The 21,439-nt window shown below is 32.8% G+C and overlaps 1 pseudogene; it reads left to right on the top strand.

The window, feature by feature from the left end:
* Window positions 1-560: 560 nt before the first annotated feature.
* LOC148943740 (uncharacterized) lies at window positions 561-9,398 on the top strand (annotated as a pseudogene).
* Window positions 9,399-21,439: the final 12,041 nt, after the last annotated feature.

Raw genomic sequence — 21,439 nt, 5'->3', positions numbered from 1 at the left:
TAATTATTGTCTCATTCACGTGTTGGTTTAGTCTCTATATATTTCTCTTTTTTTTATGAATTTTAGTAGTATTTTTATACCTTTATATTATTATTATTTATAACTTTTATAACTTTTTTATAATTTATATTTTTTTTATATTTTAACTTTTATAATTTATAACTTTTTTTAATAACTTTAAGTAGTATTACCTTTAAGTAGTATTTTACAATTTTGTTTATTTAAAAATGAGAAAGTTGTAGATTATTTGTTTTCATTTTAGGGTTTTCAGGATCATAATATTAAATTGCTATTGAAAACATAACAAAATTACTACCTATGTACTATCTGTTTAAACAATTAAAATTCTAATTTTATGAACTGAAGCTAGTTTGAAGCATTTCCCTCCTTCTAATTTAATTTAGGATCGAACTTGATCCGCATTATATCTGATAGCTTAAAAACTTAAAAAGATTGGGGAGACAATCTAGATCCTACACATGCATTACTTCTGAAACGCTCACTTTTTATTTATAATTGTTATGGTAGCCTTAATTTGTTTGTCTCTCATTTCAGAGATAATGATTTCTACTCTGAACGATTCTGATGATATAATTCAGCCGGAACTCTTAGGCCCAAAACTAATTGTTGTCGTGAAAAGGCTGGAAGAGAAGGCTATAGAAGAATTAACCGCTGGGATCTGGCGTTGTGGGAAAATACTGTGGGAAAATAGACTCCTGTGGGAAAATAGAGAAATCATTTTTGATGCTAGATCTTCATTTTGACACTGGCTGTGAAAAACTTTCCCCAATAGAGTGCGATGTCTGCCCGGCAGTATTTCGTGACTACAGAGAGTTTGTTCCACATTTTATGGAACACCAAATGGGAGAAACAGGACGATGCCCCATTTGTTTGTGTGAATTTATTGGTGATATGAGACAACATCTACTTATGAAAGGTCATTTTTCACCAAACCTGTCTGAACTAGACCTACAGGAAAATGCATTGCAAGTAGTTTCACAGAATCCTTCCACTAGCGGTTTCTCAAGTTCATATGAATCAGGAGCGAAAAGCTTAGACAATCAGGAAATGTTTTCTAATAGTCCAGAGAACACACACGAGAGAACACACACAGGTGAAAAACCGTTTAAATGTGATGTGTGTAACAAATGTTTTTCTCATTCAAACAGTTTGATCATGCACCATAGAGTGCATACCGGTGAAAAACCGTTTAAATGTGACGTATGTAACAAATGTTTTTCTCAGTCTGGTCATTTGACTTACCACCAGAGAACACACACAGGTGAAAAACCGTTTAAATGTGACGTATGTAACAATTGCTTTTCTACTTCAAGCAGTTTGAATATGCACCAGAGAGTGCACACAGGTGAAAAACCGTATAAATGTGACGTATGTAACAAATGTTTTTCTCAATCAAGCAGTTTGATTTTGCACCAAAGAGTTCATACGGGTGAAAAACCGTATAAATGTGACGTATGTAACAAAGACTTTCCTCATTCAAACAGTTTGATTTTGCACCCAAGAGTACATACCGGAGAAAAACTGTATATATGTGATGTATGCAACAAGTGTTTTTCTCTATCAAACAGTTTGATAATGCACCATAGAGTTCATACAGATGAAAAACCGTTTAAATTTGATGTGTGTAACAAATGTTTTTCTCTATCTCACCATTTGAACGGGCATAAAAAAGTACATACAGGTGAAAAACCTTATAAATGTGATGTATGTAACAAATTCTTTTCTGAAAAAGGCAATTTGATCAAACACCAGAGAACACACAGAGGTGAAAAACCATTTAAATGTGACATGTGTAACAAATGCTTTTCTCGATCCCACAATTTGATTAAACACCAGAGAACACACACAGGTGACAAACCGTTTAAATTTGATGTATGTAACAAATGCTTTTCTAAATCAAGCATTTTCATTTTTCACCAAAGAGTGCATACAGGTGAAAAACCGTTTAAATGTGATGTTTGTAACAAATGTTTTTCTCATTCTGGCCATTTGATTTACCACCAGAGAACACACACATGTTAAAAAACTGTTTAAATTTGTTATATGTAACAAAGGCTTTTCTAAATCAAGCAATTTGAATATACACCATGGAGTGCATTCAGGTAAAAAACTGTTTAACTGTAACTTATGTAACAAATATTTTTCTCATTAAAGCAGTTTGATTGTGCACAAGAGAGTTCACACAAGTGAAAAACCGGTTAAGTGTGAGGTATGTATGAAATACTTTTGTCGATCTCGCCATTTGAACGGGCATAAAAGATTACATACTAGGTAAAAACCGTTTAAATGTATGGATATAACAAGTTTTTTATTGTTTTAAAAAGTTTAGTTGAGAAAAAGAGTCAAACTGTAGAGTAAAGAGCGAGGCGCTGAGGAGGTGACAGAACCTTTCATACACAGAATAATTTCTGTTTGTTTTAAGTTTTAATGTCGCTCCTTAATTTCAGTTAAAAAACTTCTTTTTTTTATTTAATTTTTGAACGTTTTTCAACTAATGAAGGTTCGATTTGGCTCACCGCACATGAAAAATTAAAACATTGAAACTGTGTTTAAATTTTAGTAAACAGTCAAACTCTTTCGTAAAGAGTAAGGTATTGAGGAGGGGGCAACCCTTCATATATGGCATAATTTCTGTTCGTTTTTCAAATACTACCGGTAAATCTGGCCCACCCTCTCTTAAATATAGCCCTCCCCCTCACGGACAACTCCTCCGTGGACATTTTCATCAAACGTAAAGTCTACCCCTTTCCCTCCAGTCCGTTCCTTCCTCGCTGAGAATCCCCCCCCCCTCTGTTAAATTGCTTGTGGACGATTCACCCCAAAAATTCTCCTTAGCATTTTTCATTGGAATAAGACTAATTACTAATTGATTTCTAGATGACTCCAGAAATACCCCGGTCCATGGAAATTATTTTCCAGAAAACATAACGCGCGGGAAAAAGCCCCTGGAACATCTCCATATAAAAAATTTGGCACTGAGAATGTAAGACCGTTATATAGTATTTCGTATAGTAACTCCGTGAAAAGCCCCCAGTGTAAAATTTTCCCGCGAATATTCTTTCCCCAGAAAATTCTCTTCCCAAGGACCATTATCTCCTTAGAAAGCCCCCCAAGCACAACCGCGCCCCAAACCCCCCCCCACCTTCCAAAAAATGGCTGTATACTTCCTAATAGAAATTAGTTTATCTAAACACTGGGCGATGTTCACAACTTGCAACCCTTGCCTAATTGGAGGGCAACTTGCAGTTGCCCTTCGATTATTTTGGTCTTTTTACAAGGGCACTAGAACTTTTTATTTTCGTTCGGATAACCCCTTTCATGATATTTTAGAATCACTGGGTTGATACGATTACCCCTCAGAAGAAAAAATAAAAAAATAAATACGCACCCATTATCTTTCTTCTGGTAAAAAAATACAAAATTCTACATTTTTTTTTTTTTTTTATTGTTAGCCATTTTGTTTTGCTTGGTAACACTAAGTAATATTTCCAATTTAAAGTAAAAAGGAGAAAATGAATGTCAATATTGGTTGCATTTAGGATCTGTATATTCTATTATAGTTATCATCAAATGACTGAAGGTTTTGAGTTACTGTTGATCTTTTATTCTCAGTTGAAAATCCTTCTCTATTATGCATGGTATTTGGTTATATTTTAAAGTAAAGAATCTCATAAAAATCATTGTTGCCTACTTCCATAACGGTATCATTGAGCTACACAGCCTACAGAGGTGGATAAAGTCTGCTACAGTAATTTGTTCCTGTGTAGGCTATAAAACTGAATCCCTTACTGTTGTGCCAGGTGGCATTGGCTGGTGTTTTCTCAATCGGGTCTTTAGTTTCAGTATATTAGTTTCCCCTACTTGGTAGATTATGCCCATAGCCGTAATTTTGTGAGATGTACTAGAACACATGCAGGATCAGTAGAAGGTCGTACAAAGGGCAGCATCAAAACTGTAATACCTGTGAGAGATTATTTTTATTAATCTGAAATTTATTTTGACCCAAAATAAAATATTCCTTTAGAAGGTTGGCTCTTTGCTTTGAAACTATTTTCAATTGATTGTAACATAACTTGACATAAGTTATATGCAGAACGTTTAATCACTTACTTAATTCATTCTTTTTTTTGGCAGAAGGTTTTTTTTGGACGAAAGTAAAGGAACTATAAATATAATTGATAATTTTTTTGGTTTTATAGTTTACTATTTTGTTTCGCTAGGTAACACGCAGTAATTTTACAATGTAATATAAATTGGAGTAAAGAAAATAAATGTAATTAACAGATGTATTTGGATTTTATATTTCTTTTTTATAATTAGCAGCCCACATCAGCAGCTTTTGAATAATTTTTAGTGTTTCATCGTCACTTGAAAATCCTTATCTATGATACATAGTATTCGGTTTTGAATTTCCGAAATGAAAAATCTCACAGGAAATAATTGTTTCCAACGTCCGTTAGGGTTTCATGGAGCTAGAAAACCTGGGGATGGGTTTTTTTTATTCCGCCAATTCCTGCCAAAAATTATTTTTCAGTAATCGTTTTATATCTTGTTTTTTAGGCCTCCCATTCTTCCATATTTACTTCCCTATCTTGGAGTTGTTTTATTTACATTTGATTAGTCAGTTATTGATTATTAATTGTTAGTGTTTTAATTTATTTTCTTAATTTTTAGAGATTATCATACTACTTTTATTTGATATATGTAGTTTTCAGGTTAGCTATTACTTATGGACAGTAAGCAATAAAACTCTATTTGAAAAAGTTTTTTTTGTGTGTGTTTATAACTAATTTTAGAGTGCATAATTGCAAGTTTTAAATAAAGTAATCTTATCAAAAATAATTGAAAGTCGGGCTTTTCATTGAAAATACCTCGGATTAAATAAAGGGCTAAGCGCTGCAAAAAGAATTCAATAAAAATATAATTATATATCTTGAATTTGGTAAGCATTAGGATCGATATTTATTATTTTTCAAATTAATAGTCAAAATTCTTTCATTTTTTTCTGATAGCTTTTGGTTCAAGTAAACACGTCCTAAGCATGATGTTCGAAAAAAAAAAGTTAAAAAAAAATGCATTTAAAATAATTTAGAATCAAAAACGAGGTTTTTTTCTGCTTTTAGAAAAGAAACAACAAAGGGATGTTTTCCTAAAAATATTATTATTCTGAAAAAAAAAAAAATCTTTCTTTCATTTTCGGAAACTGCTGAAAAAGCTGTTTTCAGGAATACATGGTCTGAAGATGTGTCTTGGGTACAGCTTTCTTATTTGGGTTGCAAGAAAAATGTTTACTGTGTAATGTTACTGTTAATGTTAAACGTTACTGTCAGCTTTACTGTGTAGTGAGTTTTCTGTATTTTAATTCTATGAAGTGAAACTAGTTTGAGGCATATTTCCTACCTTTTTATATAATTAATCAAAATAACTTTGCACAAAATAAGTTTTCAAAAAAAGAGTAAAGAATCCCTTAAAACCAAAAACAAACGGAAATAGTGTTCCATCGTCACTTGAAAGTCCTTCTCTATGATACACAGTAGTCGGTTTTGAATTTTCGAAGTGATCTCACAGAAATAATTTTTGCCAACGTCCGCTAGGGTTTCATGGAGCTAGAAAACCTGGGGATGTTTTTTTTTATTTTATTGGCTGACCATTTTCTGCTTGAAATTCTTTTCACATGACTCTTTTTAAATCTTGTTTTTTAAGCCTGCCATTCTTCCATATTTGCCTCCCTTTCTGTTATTTGTGTTACTTACATTTGATTAGTCAGTTATTGATTACTAATTTTTAGTGTTTTAATTTATTTTCGTAATTTTTAGAGATTATCATAATACTTTTATTTGATATATGTAGTTTTCAGGTTAGCTATTAATTTTGGACAGTAAGCAATAAAGGTCTATTTGAAAAAGTTTCATTTTTGTGTGTTTTAACTTATTTTAAAGTACAGAAAAGCAAGTTTGAAATAAAGGAATCTTATCAAAAACAGTTGACAGTCAAACTTTTCATACAAAAAACCTCAGCTTAAATAAAGGGCTACAAAAAAAAATTTCAATTAAAATATAATTAAATACCTTAAATGTGATAAGCAGAAGGATCGACATTTATTAGTTTTAAAATTATTAGTCAAAAATCTTTTAATAGTTTCTGATATCTTCTGGTTCAAGTAAACACGTCCTATGCATGATGTTCGAAAAAAAGTTAAAAAAAAATGAATTTAAAATTATTTAGAATCCCAAACGAGGCTATTTTCTAACTTTAGAAAAGAAAAAACGATGGGAGAAGTGCAAAGCCATTTTTATGTTTTGATAGAGTTTGCTTCAAAGTGAGTTTTGTTTTAAGTATACTTTTTTTCAACTATCTGTCTTGGATTTCTGTTGCTTCTTTTCCACTGACTGAAAACCAGCCTCGCTTTGGCTTTTAAAGTATTTTAATTGTTTGCTTTTTTTATGTCAAATTGACTACAGGTACCAAGGACAGTTAAAATGGACTTTTACTATTTAAGTTGGTTGAGCGGAAACTTCATAACCCATTTATGAATTCAATTTTTAATGGGAAAGACCTCAGGTTGGTATGTCACGTTTAGTTAAAGCCAAATAAAATATGAACCTAGAGTGGCGGAATCAGTAGAAAATAAGTAAAAACATATGGTATTGAGCTCCTTAAACAAAAATGGGATATTTCCCTGCAAATATTATTATTCTGAAAAAAAAAATCTTCCTTTCATTTTCGGAAACTGCTGAAAAAACTGTTTTCAGGAATACATGGGCTGAAGATATGTCCTTTGTACAGCTTTCTTATTTGGGTTGCAGCTACTGCAAGCAAAAAAAATTAAGAGAAAACAGAATAAATTTAGACTAAAAACATACCGGTATTTTTTTTTTTATTCATTCTTTATGTGAGATTACCTCAGTTTCCTATCAAACGCTTAACCGTGTCAAGCTTAGGTAAATATATATATAAATATATTAATATATATATATATATATATATATATATATATATATATATATATATATATATATATATGTATACATATATATGTATATATATATATATATATATATATATATATATATATGTATGTATGTATATATATATATTCATGTATGTATATATATATATATATATATATATATATATATATATATATATATATATATATATATATATATATATATATATATATATATATATATATATATATATATATATATATATATATATATATATATATATATATATATATATATAAATATATATATATAATAACCAGACTGTGTAATTTGGTGGCTTAAATAAAACTATTATATTATACCAGACTTCTCAATACAACCTAATTTAAGCTTTTCGACTAACTTTCAGTAGTCACACTAAAGGTGTTTAGTAGGGCAGATTACCAAGGATACGCTACTTAAAGTCTATTTACCCTAGGACTGTAATTATACCTCCTACAAAGGGTAGATATTACATCAATACAAGCCTTCGTTATAACTACTGATGACAGAAGGTGGCAACCTAAGTTTACTTTATAATTGATGATGGTATACTATAAAACTGGGCCGATATGACTGAATTAAATTGCATATTAAAGCAAAAGTTAACCTTACAATAAGACAAAATGGCTTCCCTATCAACGGTGCTTTAAATTTCCAAAATTATACCAGAATATGTAGAAATTTAGGTTGTCGATGGATTCATGAAAAAATTTAAAATTGTCGAGGAATTGGCTAAAATATTTAACAACAAGGCCAAAGAACGAAGTTTTTCAGTTAGATTAAGGAGAAGTGTATTTAAACACTTTGTATTCACCAAAGAAAAAGAACCAAAGGACAATAGCATTCTAATAGAATTCTTTAAAACAAGGTTCATAAAAACGAGTGTTTCCGAGAGGCTAAGAGCAGAGGTAGTTACGGTCAATATCTCAACTAGTATTCAAGATTATGCAACCAAAATGTTTCGGTCTCTATTCTTACAGTTTGACGAAAGCGGAAGTGACGAGACGGTACAAAAAGTACTATTACATACTTTTAGACAAGGGTTATAGAAAAACAGCCAAGGCTAGCATTAGCACGGATATCTGAAAATCTTAAGCAATCTTTAAACCTTGTGGAAAAAAAGGGAAACATTGATGAAGTCATGAGGACTTTAATAAAATTTAAATAAATAGCACCGAAAAACTGTATCACTTAGCCTCTCGAAGGAGGCAACAGCGTGCCACATTTTACGGGAGTTAGCAGGAATCAAAAAAAGGTAATGGAAGTCGTGGATCGTTTTCCATGGGATTAACAGATGGAATTTATGATCTTGAGTCGGTATTAGTTAGTAACTATAGGAAAAATGGGTACCCACCGCCACTGAAAACAGATAGTATGCGAATCAACGAGGAAAGATGAAAGATATATATAGTGTATTAGACACAGCTTTGAGGACAGGAAACCAACAAACACATTGAGAAAAAATTTCTGTCCAATAAGTTTTGCAAACCAAATCACTCTAAGGCAGATTGTTGGGAAAGAGTTCGGAAGAAAGGCCCAACATACAAATCAAGACAAGTTCAAAGTACAGGGTGGCAGACATTTCAAAAGGCAGGGATTAAACAATACTTGGCAAGCACCAAGTAATATTCCTGGATTTATCCCTGGAAAACAAACGGTAAACAACACCCAAGGTCGAAATAGTAACACTGAAAAAAAGCAGAAAAACCACAAAAAGTTTCCGGAAAACGAGAGTGGGAATCTAAACAGATAAAGCAGCCTGTTAGTGTCGACAGAGCTTTTCCTTTTCAAAAACCCTCTTTGTAGTACAAAATGTTGTGATATGGATACAAACAATGATATACCGATTGTGTACTGTTTTAAAATTGTGTGTTTCCAAAAATTAGCGTTTTTACTTGATGCAGGCACGTCAAACTACTTAAATACAGAGGAAGTCTATAAAAGGTTTCCCCTAGTGTACAAAATTACATTAGCAGAAGCCAGAACACCCTGGCATCGGTAACAGGTCACAAACTAAAAATTTTGAGTGAATGTCCATTAAAATTTAACACAGGGAATGAAGAAATAACAGTAACAGCTATAATATGTAAGCAGCTACCATTCCCTTTTATTTTTGGAATAGACGCTATAAGAAAATATGGCATATTGTGGGAGTCACTTACCAATAATATAACCATAACCAAGCCGAACAAAACTGATAGACAAGTTTGTGTAACAACGGATAAAAATAGTGACAATCCGAAACATATTTCAAATTTGAACCGGAAAACAACAATAGAAGGAGGAACAACAGCTCAAGTCTTAGAGACATTAAATACAGAGGAGGCTAATAACAAAACAGTTGAGCCTATAATAGCAGGATACACTCTCGAGGAGTATCCCTAAATTTTCTTGAAAAACCAAATCACTAAAATTGAGGAAGGTATCGGAGATTTAAAATTCAAAAATCTAAGCAGTGATAAGGTATAGCTAAGCCAAGTAGCCCTAAGATTGATAAAAAGGATTTCAAATGCATATACATAATTCCTATGCAGTCAAAAATTAAGCAAAAATTTTACAAGTCTAGAGAAAATTTCGCTAAAACTACAACCACGAGAATATTAAGAACTAGCAAAAACTGATTTTTTTTTTAAAGAGTTTAACTTAAAACATTTATTGGAAAATACAAAACCCAGGTTGGAACTATGATGTTGGATTATAAATAGAGTTTTGCAAGACAAAAAGCTCATTATGGCTTGACCCACCTGATTACACTCAAGATACCAACAGAAGGACCTACCATAAAAAACATAAAGACCTATTGCCGCTCAAGATCATGGCTCGATGACCAAATAAAAGAAATGGAAAAACAGGGTGTCATTAAAGAGGGTGTTAGCGATTGATGTTTTTCACTATTAATTGTCAGGAAGAAAAAAGATATATAGAGGTTATGCGTAGATTTTAGGGCGCTAAATGCAGTCACGATAAAAGATCATATGAAATTGCCTCGAAAAATTGTGATATTAGATTTGGTTGGAGGGTCTAGACACAACATTAGCTTTGAGCTGACAGCAGGATATTAGCAAATAATCTGAACCCAAGAAAAAAAATTCTAGGCAACAGTACTTTTAGACGATGGAAGAACGGTCGCACTTCAATATATGCCTTTTGGCTTATCATATAGCCCAAATTGTTTCGGCCGACTAATGAATCTAGGATTAAAAGGCAATGACCAAGCATGAAAAAGGGATACAAAAGCTTAGTGAGATGATTCAATATTATCTACTAAAATTCTTGCGGGCTATTTTACTGAATATAGAAGAACACTAGGAAAAATCTAAAATGAAGGACTAAAACTAAAACTAGAAAAACTAAAATCGTTGCTACCAAAACTTATCTTTCTTGGAATTTTGATAAATAAAGGTACGATTTCGCGAATCGAGAAAGATTCAGTGATAGATCAATTCCAGCCCCCGAAGGATAAGGAAAACTATAGACCAGTATGCGTTTTGTTAAGCTATTTCGGACAATATATCAAAAGTTTTGCAAAAAGAGCTCATGCTTTAACATATCTTTTTAAAACATCAGGCAAATTTGAGTGTCCACCAGATGCTATAGAATCACTGGAAAAACTCAAGAAGGAATCATTGAACACTCCGGTGCTTAAATTGCCAGATTTGTCACAAGATTTCTGTTTACAAACAGACGTGTCAGCTTATGGAATCGGAACGGTACTACTTAATGAAAATTCTAAAGGAGAGGAATTAATAGTCCAATATGCCAGCCACTCTCTGAAACAAGTAGAAAAAATGTTCAGCGGTTGAAAGAGAATGCTTTGCAGTTGTAGTTTGTACCGAATATTTTTGCCAATCTTTTTAGTAAAACAGTTTACTTTACGCGTAGATCAAAAATCGCGAATTTGGTTGCATACAAAGTAAAACACTTCAGCAAGACTGACAAAATGGATACGCTGTCTTCAAGTGTATTCAAATAACCGGATAAATATAAGAGGCTGGTCAAATATTTTACCAGATTATCTATCACAAGACCTTGAGGGGGGACGAAAATTTAATGATGAACATGAACAGTTACCTTACTCATGTAAAAATAGTACCAAGTAGAAACATCTCACAGCGTCAAGATGGAGATGATTTTCATGCAGCCTTTAAGTTCATTTTACTAAACAGAAAAGAGGCTTTAAAAGCACCTCGAACATTTTCTGTAATTACCGGATAATTTTGATCTTGATGAGAGCACAAACTTTTAATAAAATATTAAAGAGGAATTACGCGAAAATTATTCTCGTAATTTCGAAATCACCAGAGGGAGAAATATTACGGATGGTAAAAGCAACAAGCAGATGCCGTATGAGAGAAACATAGGCGATTGGACGAATAAACAAAAATTTATCCAAAAATATACTCCAAGGTTAAAACCTTCATACAGGGCTGCCAAGAATGTGCCAAGCAATAGTCGCCACCAAAGATACCTAGGGCCGAATTATGTCAATACCCTACCCCGTCAGGGATAGGAGAAATAATTTCTATAGACATTTGGGGCACAGGAGGAGGTTTACGTGTTGCCAGGAAACGAAATCACTGTGTGTTATCAATACTGGATCATTTTAATTCATATCTGTAACCTATTTCAACTAAAGATTAAAAAGTGGGTGATATGGCAAATATTCTAGCAAATAGCCTAATTTGGGAACATACAATTTTCACAAGAACCCTACTCCATGACAATGGCCCATACCTGAGTGAAAAAGCATTCGATAAAATTACAAGGCATTCTGGTAGAAAATATTGGTGTACATGTATCAATGGCAGTAGACAGCGGGAAAGTCGAAAAAAAACATACAGACCTCACTTGTATACTGGGTGTACACACAAAAGAGGACCCCGATAACCGGGACGACAATTTTCCTTTTAATGTTTTCACAATAAACATGGCTTATGAAAGCCCTTAAATAAACAACATTTCTTACAAAATTTAAGAAATTCAAAAGTTTGTATAGATGCGATAGGAAATAATAGAATCTATTAGAATCTATATCTATATAAACCGGAAATGATTATGTCTATTAAAAAATCTGTGCAGCAAGTTAAAGAGAATTCGAAAGATGCAAAGACAATACAAAAAAAACGTAACGAAGCAAGTAAAAATAAGACAACATTTGCATTAGGAGAGTTAGCTAAGGAACAGAAAACCTGCCTAGAAGGGATAAAAAAGTTAAAGCCAAAATGGAATGAACCTTACAGAGTAATAAAGTAACTTACAAATAACTTAACGTATGTTTTATAACACCAAGATAGAAAAACTGAAGAGGTAGCACACAATAACAGAATGGAAAAAGGATTTTTTTTTTCCAAACCATAGAAATACAAACCTATTTCTTCAGATGAGGGGAAAGACGAAGCAATTGCACCCATACATACAAGGAGACCATTCCAATTTTGACCTTTTTAACGACCAAAATAGTTGGGAGGAATGGAAAGACTATCTGGCCCAATCCTGGCTACAAACTTTCCACAACCAACAAGATAAATGAGCAAGGTCCAATACCTATAAGATAGTAGTGATGGAAGTGACGAAAAAGAATTCCAAAGAAACCTAGTGGTTCAAGAGATAATAAAGAAGAGGATATATCTAAAGAAGCAGAAAAATTGGAAGAAATACAAGATTTGTCTTAATTGCATACGCTAGACTCGCCTGCAGTCTTGACACAGTCTTGCTCCTAGACTGTGTCAATTCGATTAAAGTAATTAAAGAATATTCGATTAAAGTAATATTAATTTTTGAAAATGAAAACGGGTATAAAGCCTCTAAACAAATATCTACACTTTTTTATAAAAGCTTAATAAATCGTACACATTCAGAATCTAAATTAAAAGGCAATTCGTTCAACAGGGAAATTGAAAAAAAATATTCGTTTGGGCGGGATTTTTTTCAAAAAAAGAGAAATACAAACGTCAAATTTGGAAAAAAATTGATAAAATTTAAACATAATATTAATGGGAAATGTAGCTAGGTTTACATTAATGGCTATATGTGTCCAAGCTGGCTCTAATCTTATTATAAATAGTTTTAGTCAAATATAGGCCTTCCTAAACTATTGGTCGTGACCCAAAATGGGGTCCTGTAGCAAAATCATGGGTTTACAAAATAATTTAAAGTCAAATATTTAAATATTAAAGTCAAATTTTTATAATATACTACAGGAAAAGACATATATTATAAAATTAATGAATTTTTAAAGACTGAAGGACTAGAATTGAAAAATTACTATGGAATATTAACAGATGGTGTGAAAGCAATGACGGGTAAAAATATTTCTACTCTCTACCTCACTGCTCACATTCTTACTAATCCTTATTCACTAGCTTATTCAAGAAGAGACCCTAGCAGCCAAAAAATTACCACCATAATTGAACGATGTGCCTCAAAATGCTGTTCAGATTATAAATTTTATTAAGAGCCAAACCTTTAACAGTCACTTATTTTCAGATCTTTGTTAGGATATGAATTACGTCTATACATCTTTATTATTACATACAGAAGTAAGATGGATGTCAAGAGGTCAAAGTTTCAAAAGATAATTATTATTAAAAGATAGAATTGAAATTCTCTTAACCAAACGAAAATTTGAACTTGCTTCTTTTCTTCAAAACGACTTATGGCTATCCAAGCTGTGTTATTTGTTGGATATCCTTGCAAAATTAAACGGTCTCTTAAAGGAAAACTTTGCAGTGTGTTTACTTCTAATGATAAAATTGAAAGTCTTATGAAAAAGATTAAAATTTGGAAGGATAGAATAGAAAAAAATCATTCGAATATTTTCCAGTGTTGACAAGTTTATAATCGAGAGAAATCATTGTAAAACTTTTATTGCAAAAATTATTGTAGATTACTTATAAGTACTAGAAACCTAGTTCCGTGCATATCTTATATTAAAAATAGATTTCAAAAAGGTAGCTTTGATTTAAAATTTGTTTTGTGTTGATTTAACTCAGATTCATGACATGCCATTTAAAGCTCAAGAGGAATTCGCTGAGCTCTCTAGTGATCCAAACTTAAAACTACAATTTCTAAAACAGCTCTTGAATGAATTCTGGATCAGAACTAGAACTGAATTTTCCACAATCGCAGATATGGTATTAATTGTTCTTCTGCCATTCATCACCGCATTTTTATTTGAAGTTACGTTCTGAGCTTTGACAAATATCAAACTCCAATACTGTCCATTGCTCAAAAAATGTTGAAGTGATCGTACGTCCAGCAGTGTTAAACATTCCAACAAAATTTAATTTGTTATGCAATAAGAACATGCAAATCCATCTCACTAAAGTTTTCCCTTTCATTTTAAATTAATATTTACCACCCAACAACTTCGTTTAAATATATTCAATTCAACTAAGACGGTCAGAATTCTCTTTTAGCTATGTTATTGCGAAAAAAAGCAATTTTGATTAAAAATAGGGCATATTATTTTTGTAAGTATAATAAAGACAACTTTTGGGGACTTTTTTATTTTATATTTTTGGATGTTTCTAAATGAATTCTAAAACTATATATTTCAATGTGTATATGTATATTGTTCTCTAATAAATGAATCATCGAAAAATATTTATTTTTCTTTCAATATTATACTTATATGGGGTCACCAGGAAACTTGCCATCATAAATGGGGTCGTAAATGAAAAAAGTTTAGGAAGCCTTGGTCAAATGTAATAATTTTTGGAAATAAATTTTTAATCTTTGGATACTTTTAGGAATGAAGTGGAAATTCTGAGGGAGTGTTTTAGAAGGAAGAAGTGGGGAATGAATTTCGTCTATGGAGTAGTGTGGAGAGGGTAAAGATTTAAATATTTGATGTTAAATCGGTTTAAAACTTTTGTCATTAGAAGCTCTGTTTTGGACAAGAATCTATTCCTTGTGGAGTAGTAATGTAGACCGAAAAAAAACAAGTGTACCCAGGTTATCAAGATAGCGTATCTGCATTATCTCGGGAACAGCTTGACGAATCAGGTTTGAAACGATGGTATGTGAGGCTAAAGAAATATGTGTTTCCAATCCTTCTTTTATCTCATCTCTCCAATCAGCTGGAAAATGATATTTATAAGTTTCTTGACCAGGTGGTGCTAATAGCCTAGAAAAACACTTTTTTTAGTATTTGATAGGTTCTTAAGCTATCTATAGAGATATGGACTTGGCCAGGTAGACCTTAATGAGAACAAAAATATTCGAAGATTTGTTGTATATATACGTGACAGCTAAAATTGGGGCCGACATTTTTTTTTCTACTCAGACTAGGTCAGACTTGCAGGGAATTTAAAAAGAGATAAGTGTATACCAAATAAGATTAAACCTGTGGAAGCAAATTGTTGTATTTGTTTCTTGACACCCCCTATGATTTGTTCATATGGAAATTATTATTTTTCTCTTCGTCTTCAAATAAAACATTGAAAGATTCCAACGACTATGCCGAAGATTGGAAGATTAGTAGAAAATGTGGTTATAAATCAGATTTGCTGTAATAACTAAATATCTTTGAATATATCTCAGTATAAAAAAAACATGTGAGTATAACATCAGTATGAAAAAAAACATTTAATTTAGGAAAGAGCAAATAATTGGTAATTGCAAAAATAGTTCTATTTATTCTGACAAGAGATTGCGACAATTCAAAAACCTTAACAATTTCATTACGTAGGGACCGGTAGGTAACCATTCCTTCCACATACCGAGTGTCTCTTGTATTTCAGATACTGCTTTCAAACTTAATACCGTCGGAAAGTACATGTCATCCTTCCGTGTTGAGATTACTATTTGCTCTCCTAAATAGCTCCGTACGTTGTCAGTTGATCAGTGAAAACTTTAATTTTTTTGCCATTCCTAAAAAGAAGTTTTTGCGAGAGCGGGCGTGAGTGGAATTGTCTAAGACCTAGACATCTACACAGGAAAAGGCTCAGTTGCAGCTATTCCTTTGGGGCTGGGTGCTCACATTGTCCTTTAACCAATCGACAATGGGCCACGGGGAATGAATTTCAAGCTGTACTTCGGCATTTCTTACACATGTGTTGACCTTATTCATGCCTTACGCACCAATCAAGGGATTGAATCATGTGGGACGATAAAGAGTAATCTTAGGAATGGTGCAATTTTAGAAAGTGATGAATCATTGAAAAAGAAAAGGTTTGGAAGCTTTAATTATAAGATTGAGAAGCACGTGGAAGTTTCCATTGTGAAGTTTCTTTGACAATAAACAAGTGCTTGCGGCCTCATTGCTATGTGCTGTAGCTCTAGTCAACCAGTGTCAAAGGTGGGAGGGACGTACTGCTAGTCAGATTAAGTTACATCGCCAATGGGTTGTCCGTGAACAGAACAAATCAATGGTTGGTATAGACTTGTCTCATATGCTTCTGGAGCTCTACTACACAGGCATACGGTGCAAGAAATAGTACATCCAGATAGTCAATTATTTTCTTGACCTAGCTGTAAACAATGCTTGCAGTCTACATAGGCAAGAGTGCAAAGGCTTTGGAAGACACAAAAATATGCAAGGGGTACAACTAGCCGAATTCTTTGCGTTAAATGTAAAGTTCGGTTGTGTCTGAATAGAGCCATAAACTGTTTTATGAACTTCCATATCAAGAGAAATGAATCTTTTTTATCCTAAGGTGACCATATGGTAACCATTTCTATTTCATTTTGCGAATGAAATAAATAATTGAAGTTGAAATTTAGCTTACATTAATTATTATTGCAAGGTTTCAGAATTTTTCAAGTGCTCCTTCAATGTTCAGGCCCAAAAGGGTTGATAAATCAAACCCAATTTTTCAGTAGAAATCCTTGTTAGAAGCTGGACTTTCGTTAATAATCAAATATTTTTAAAAAGAATGTAGTTTAAAAAGACGACAAATTACCTGTGGTTAAAGAACCAGTAACGAGGATAATCCATATACATAATCCATATATAGAAGTGTGCCGTGTACTGACTTCACATAGGTATCAAATATCTTTGAATAGACAGCAGTATTAAAAGAAATGTAACTGCTTAAAGAGCAAAAAAACAATTAATTCCAAATATATTTTTAAATACTTTAACAAGGGATTACAAAAATTTAAAAACTTCAAATATATATATATATATATATATATATATATATATATATATATATATATATATATATATATATATATATATATATATATATATATATATATTTATATATATATATTTATTTTGTATATATATTTTTTTGTATATATATATATATATATATATATATATATATATATATATATATATATATATATATATATATATATATATATATATATATATATATATATATATATATATATATATATATATATATATATATATATATATATATATCCTTATCAAAATATATTATGAATTATATACACGCCAGTGGCGCTGTGAAAATTTGGCGGTGGTCGGTTGATGCACCGGTGTGGCGCAGTGGTCTACTTGGAGTGCATATTAAACGTCGGTCGGGAAAAAATGTCAGCAACACGGAGCTACATCAGAAAAACAGCCAACCGCTTACATCCGAAGTTATGGAGAAGAACAAATGGCGTTATCTGGGACACGTGTTCCGAATTGAAGAATCAAGAATTTCAAACCAAGTGCAGCGATGATAGTCGTGAGGGCATAGACAAAGAGGGAAACCCAGCAATATGTCTAGACATACGTAAAACAGAGACCCAAGACACAAACCTAAACAGACAGTTAAATATTGGTGAACCTATATTTAATTAATTTTTTGTTAGCACAACTGTCTTAGCTCAACAATGGGTTCACTTGCCAAACACTTTAGCCAGACAGGCCCTTTTTGGCTTTGGAAGATTATTTGCTTTCCAGGACCCGAAAACTTTTTGGTCAACAAATATTTCATTCAGTTTTTGTTAGTGCAAATGTCTGAGTTTTTGAATGACGTTCTTGCATTGCCTGACACTCTATGCAGATTAGCTAAACTAGGTCTTGGATGCTTGTTTGCTTTGCTATTCCCGGTACTTTATTGCTATAACTAATAGCTAATGGATTTTTTGTTTGATTAATTATCTAAGCGTGTAACTGGGTTTTCTTGTCTGCTTGCTGCTTTAAGTAGATTTTGCCCCACTTTGAAGCCTTGGATGTTTGTTTGTCTTTCTTCCCTCACAAACTTATTGTCCTGTATCAATTCTAATTTATTAGTCAACCTGCTTGAAACCATAGGCGGGCGTGCCTTGTTTGGCTCTCATTCCAGGCAATCGAATGGTCCAAGGTCAATTTAAAACTCTTGGTAGTCAACCTGCTAGAAACTCTAGCGCTTTCCTAAAGCTAGCGCACATGTATTTGTCCAAATAGTGAGCCATACTTACTCCCGCCGTTTACCCATGTCATTGAACCAAACACTTTGGAAACTATAGATTTCACCGTTCGCCTACGAGTCCGTCCTGGGGAGAAATGGGCTTTAAAACACCAACCTAATGATATAGTTTTTTCATAACAACTCACAAGAACACGTCCAGTAAATTTTATTTTTTAAAATTGTTTTCAGAAAACAAATAAAAAATCGGATTGGCTCTTTCGTCCATTGACAGAAGAGCCAGTAAACTCTAAAAATGAAGAGTTGAGGGAAGAAGAACCAAAGAAAGCCACAGTTCACGCAGCAATGAAATTATGCTATCTACAACGATAGACAAAGAGCAACCTACATACACCTTATGGTCTTAAGAAGGTTGACCAAAAATTTAGAATTGACATAGGACCATTAATTTGCTTGAAATAAGAGGCAAACAATCATTTAAAGCCATCTTTATCTTTCAAATTGTATCTATATGTTGCCTAAGCTCAGTCACACATTCTGAAAAAATTTCAATTTTTCACAAATTTTTGGGTCACTTGCCCAAGACTCTTTGTAACTGTTCCAAGCTTAGGATTGTAACTGTCCATAGAGAAACAGCAAATTTCTAAATTTACTGACAACTCATGTTTTCCTCAGTGAAATATTTCCATCATTGGTACTGAGGACAAGATATCAATAGGGGCCTAAGTTTTACTCCAAAGTGAAAATCTATCAAAGTTAATTTGGATACGTCACTAGGCCTAATTCAAATATGCAAAGACATAGGCTAGACATAACTCTAGAATCATTTGCCTATATACATTCTGAATTTAATATATCATTTGTTGGTAAATATTGAGGCAGTTTGCATAAATGACCTATGAATAAAGTGAACATACCAATTGATTTAGCAGAGGTTTATGTTGTATGTTGTACCAGACAAATAAATTAAAGTGATTAATGCTATGTATAAGAATAAGACTGCTGTGGTTAAAGTAGGAAATGAGGTTAGCAGCTGGTTTTGTATTAAATCAGGAGCCAAGCAGGGTTGTGTTCTATCCCCCTTTATATGGATTATTTTGATGAACTTTGTTTTAAGGAGCACAGGAAAGGCAATGGGAGACTGCAGAATCAAATGGGAAGGAAAAGGTCTCCTGGACTTCAATTATGCTGATGATTTAAGCATTCTAGATGAAAGTATGAGCAAAATGAATTAACTTTTGGAGGTTTTGAATATTCAGGGTGCTAGAATAGGTTTGAAAATTAATGGGAAGAAGACTAAGTCACTGAGGCAAGGAGTAAGAGAAGATGAAAAGGTGACGTTGGGTAACAAAAAGATTGATCAGGTGGGCAGCTTCACTTCCCTTGGTAGTATTATTAGTAAAGATGGTGGGGGCAATGAAGATGTTAAAAGTAGAATAGCCAAGGCTCAGGGTGTTTTTTCACAGTTAAAAAAAAGTTTGGAAGAATAGGAAGATAAGTCTGCAAACCAAGATTAAATTCCACACCCTGGGGCTGTAAGGAGAAAACCTTACTCCATTTTTATAAATCACATATAAGACCCCATATTGACTATGGGCTCATTGTCTATGGTGCATGTGCAGAGAACCAGATGCAAAAAATTGAAACAATACAAAATGATATAATATGTCTCATATTTGGTCTTAGGAAACACACAAGCACCAAGTTTATGCTTATGAAGAGTGGATTAACAATAATAAGGGAGAGACGTAGTTTACTCTTGACAAAACATCTTACAAAAATTGAATCAAATAGCTCAAACACCCTACATAATTGGCTAAGAAATCCAGCCATGTATAGAGGCATTGCAGATGAGTATGCCAATAAGAAGTTCCCTGTACCCACAAAGTCTATTGCACCTACTTTCCCCCAATCCCCTCCATGGAATTGGTCAATTCCCATAATAAATACTGATTTCTCAAAGTGGAATAAAGATTTAACCCCATTGCTTTTGTCAAGAAAAAATTTGCTGAAATTAATACAATTACTTATAAAAACCACTTTCAAATATTTGTTGATGGGTCAAAAATGAATGAGAAGGTAGCAAGTGGTGCTTTCCTTCCTCACCTGAAAATTGCAATGGGTGAGAGATTGTATAAGAATGTATCCATAATGTCTGCTGAGTTAAATGCCATAATCATGGCATTAGAACACCTTATGGAAAACCAACCTTTGATTGCTAATTCAAAAAAATATTATAGTCTATTCTGACTCTTTATCAAGCCTTGAGTTACTGGCCTCAGCTCCTCAGTATAAGTTGGACATTGACACTTATCATTGTCTTAGTATTATAGATAATCTTGCTTCAAGTGGCATAAGAACTTATCTTCAGTATATTCCTAGCCACTCTAGTGTAAGTGGTAATCATCAAGTTGATGAAATGGTAAAAAATGTTATAAATATTGACCAGCCAAGTGGGAGGCCAATCCCCATTAGAGATATTTGGAGACTATCGGATATTATATTTAATAAGAATAATCCTATCCTTTCCCCCTTTCCCAATAAGTATTTTTCTAAAATTTATCATAGAATTATGTTCTGGAACAAATGGACTAAACTTTCTTGCATTCTTGTACCAGTTTCCTAATTCAAGTGGTTCAGTTTCCCTATCCCCCCTTTGCAGGTATTGTAATATGAATAATGAAATTATTGACCACTGCCTATTTGAATGTAATATGCTGACGTCTGCACAACATACCTTGCTTTGTAAACTTTTAAAATGCTTCAAACACCACAAAATCTCACTATCAGCCAAGAACCTAGCCAACTATACCTGCACTTAGAGCATAGAAATCAACATCTATATTCTTATATTTGAACTCCTTGAGTTGAAAAGATCTACTGAAAAACATCTAATAAATAAGAGGCAATCAAGCCAGTAGCTCTGTAGCCCACAGAGTGAAGCAAAAGGAAAACGGCTAAATAGTATTACTGAAAAACCCGACTGCTGTGAAATAGAAGAAGAAAAAAGGAACTGGGAACTTCCTGGGAGGGTTTAAAAACGGAGGCTTTGAATAGATTGGGATGGAGGAGGACCATGCATAGCTGTGTTGGCCTCAGGCAGCTTGG

The sequence above is a fragment of the Artemia sp. Qi Xiang Cuo genome, chromosome 15, assembly GCF_049724085.1.
Source record: "Artemia sp. Qi Xiang Cuo chromosome 15, ASM4972408v1, whole genome shotgun sequence".
Classification (NCBI taxonomy): Eukaryota; Metazoa; Arthropoda; class Branchiopoda; order Anostraca; family Artemiidae; genus Artemia; species Artemia sp. Qi Xiang Cuo.
The sequence above is the reverse complement of the archived record's forward strand: the minus strand, read 5'-3'. Positions and strand labels throughout refer to the sequence as shown.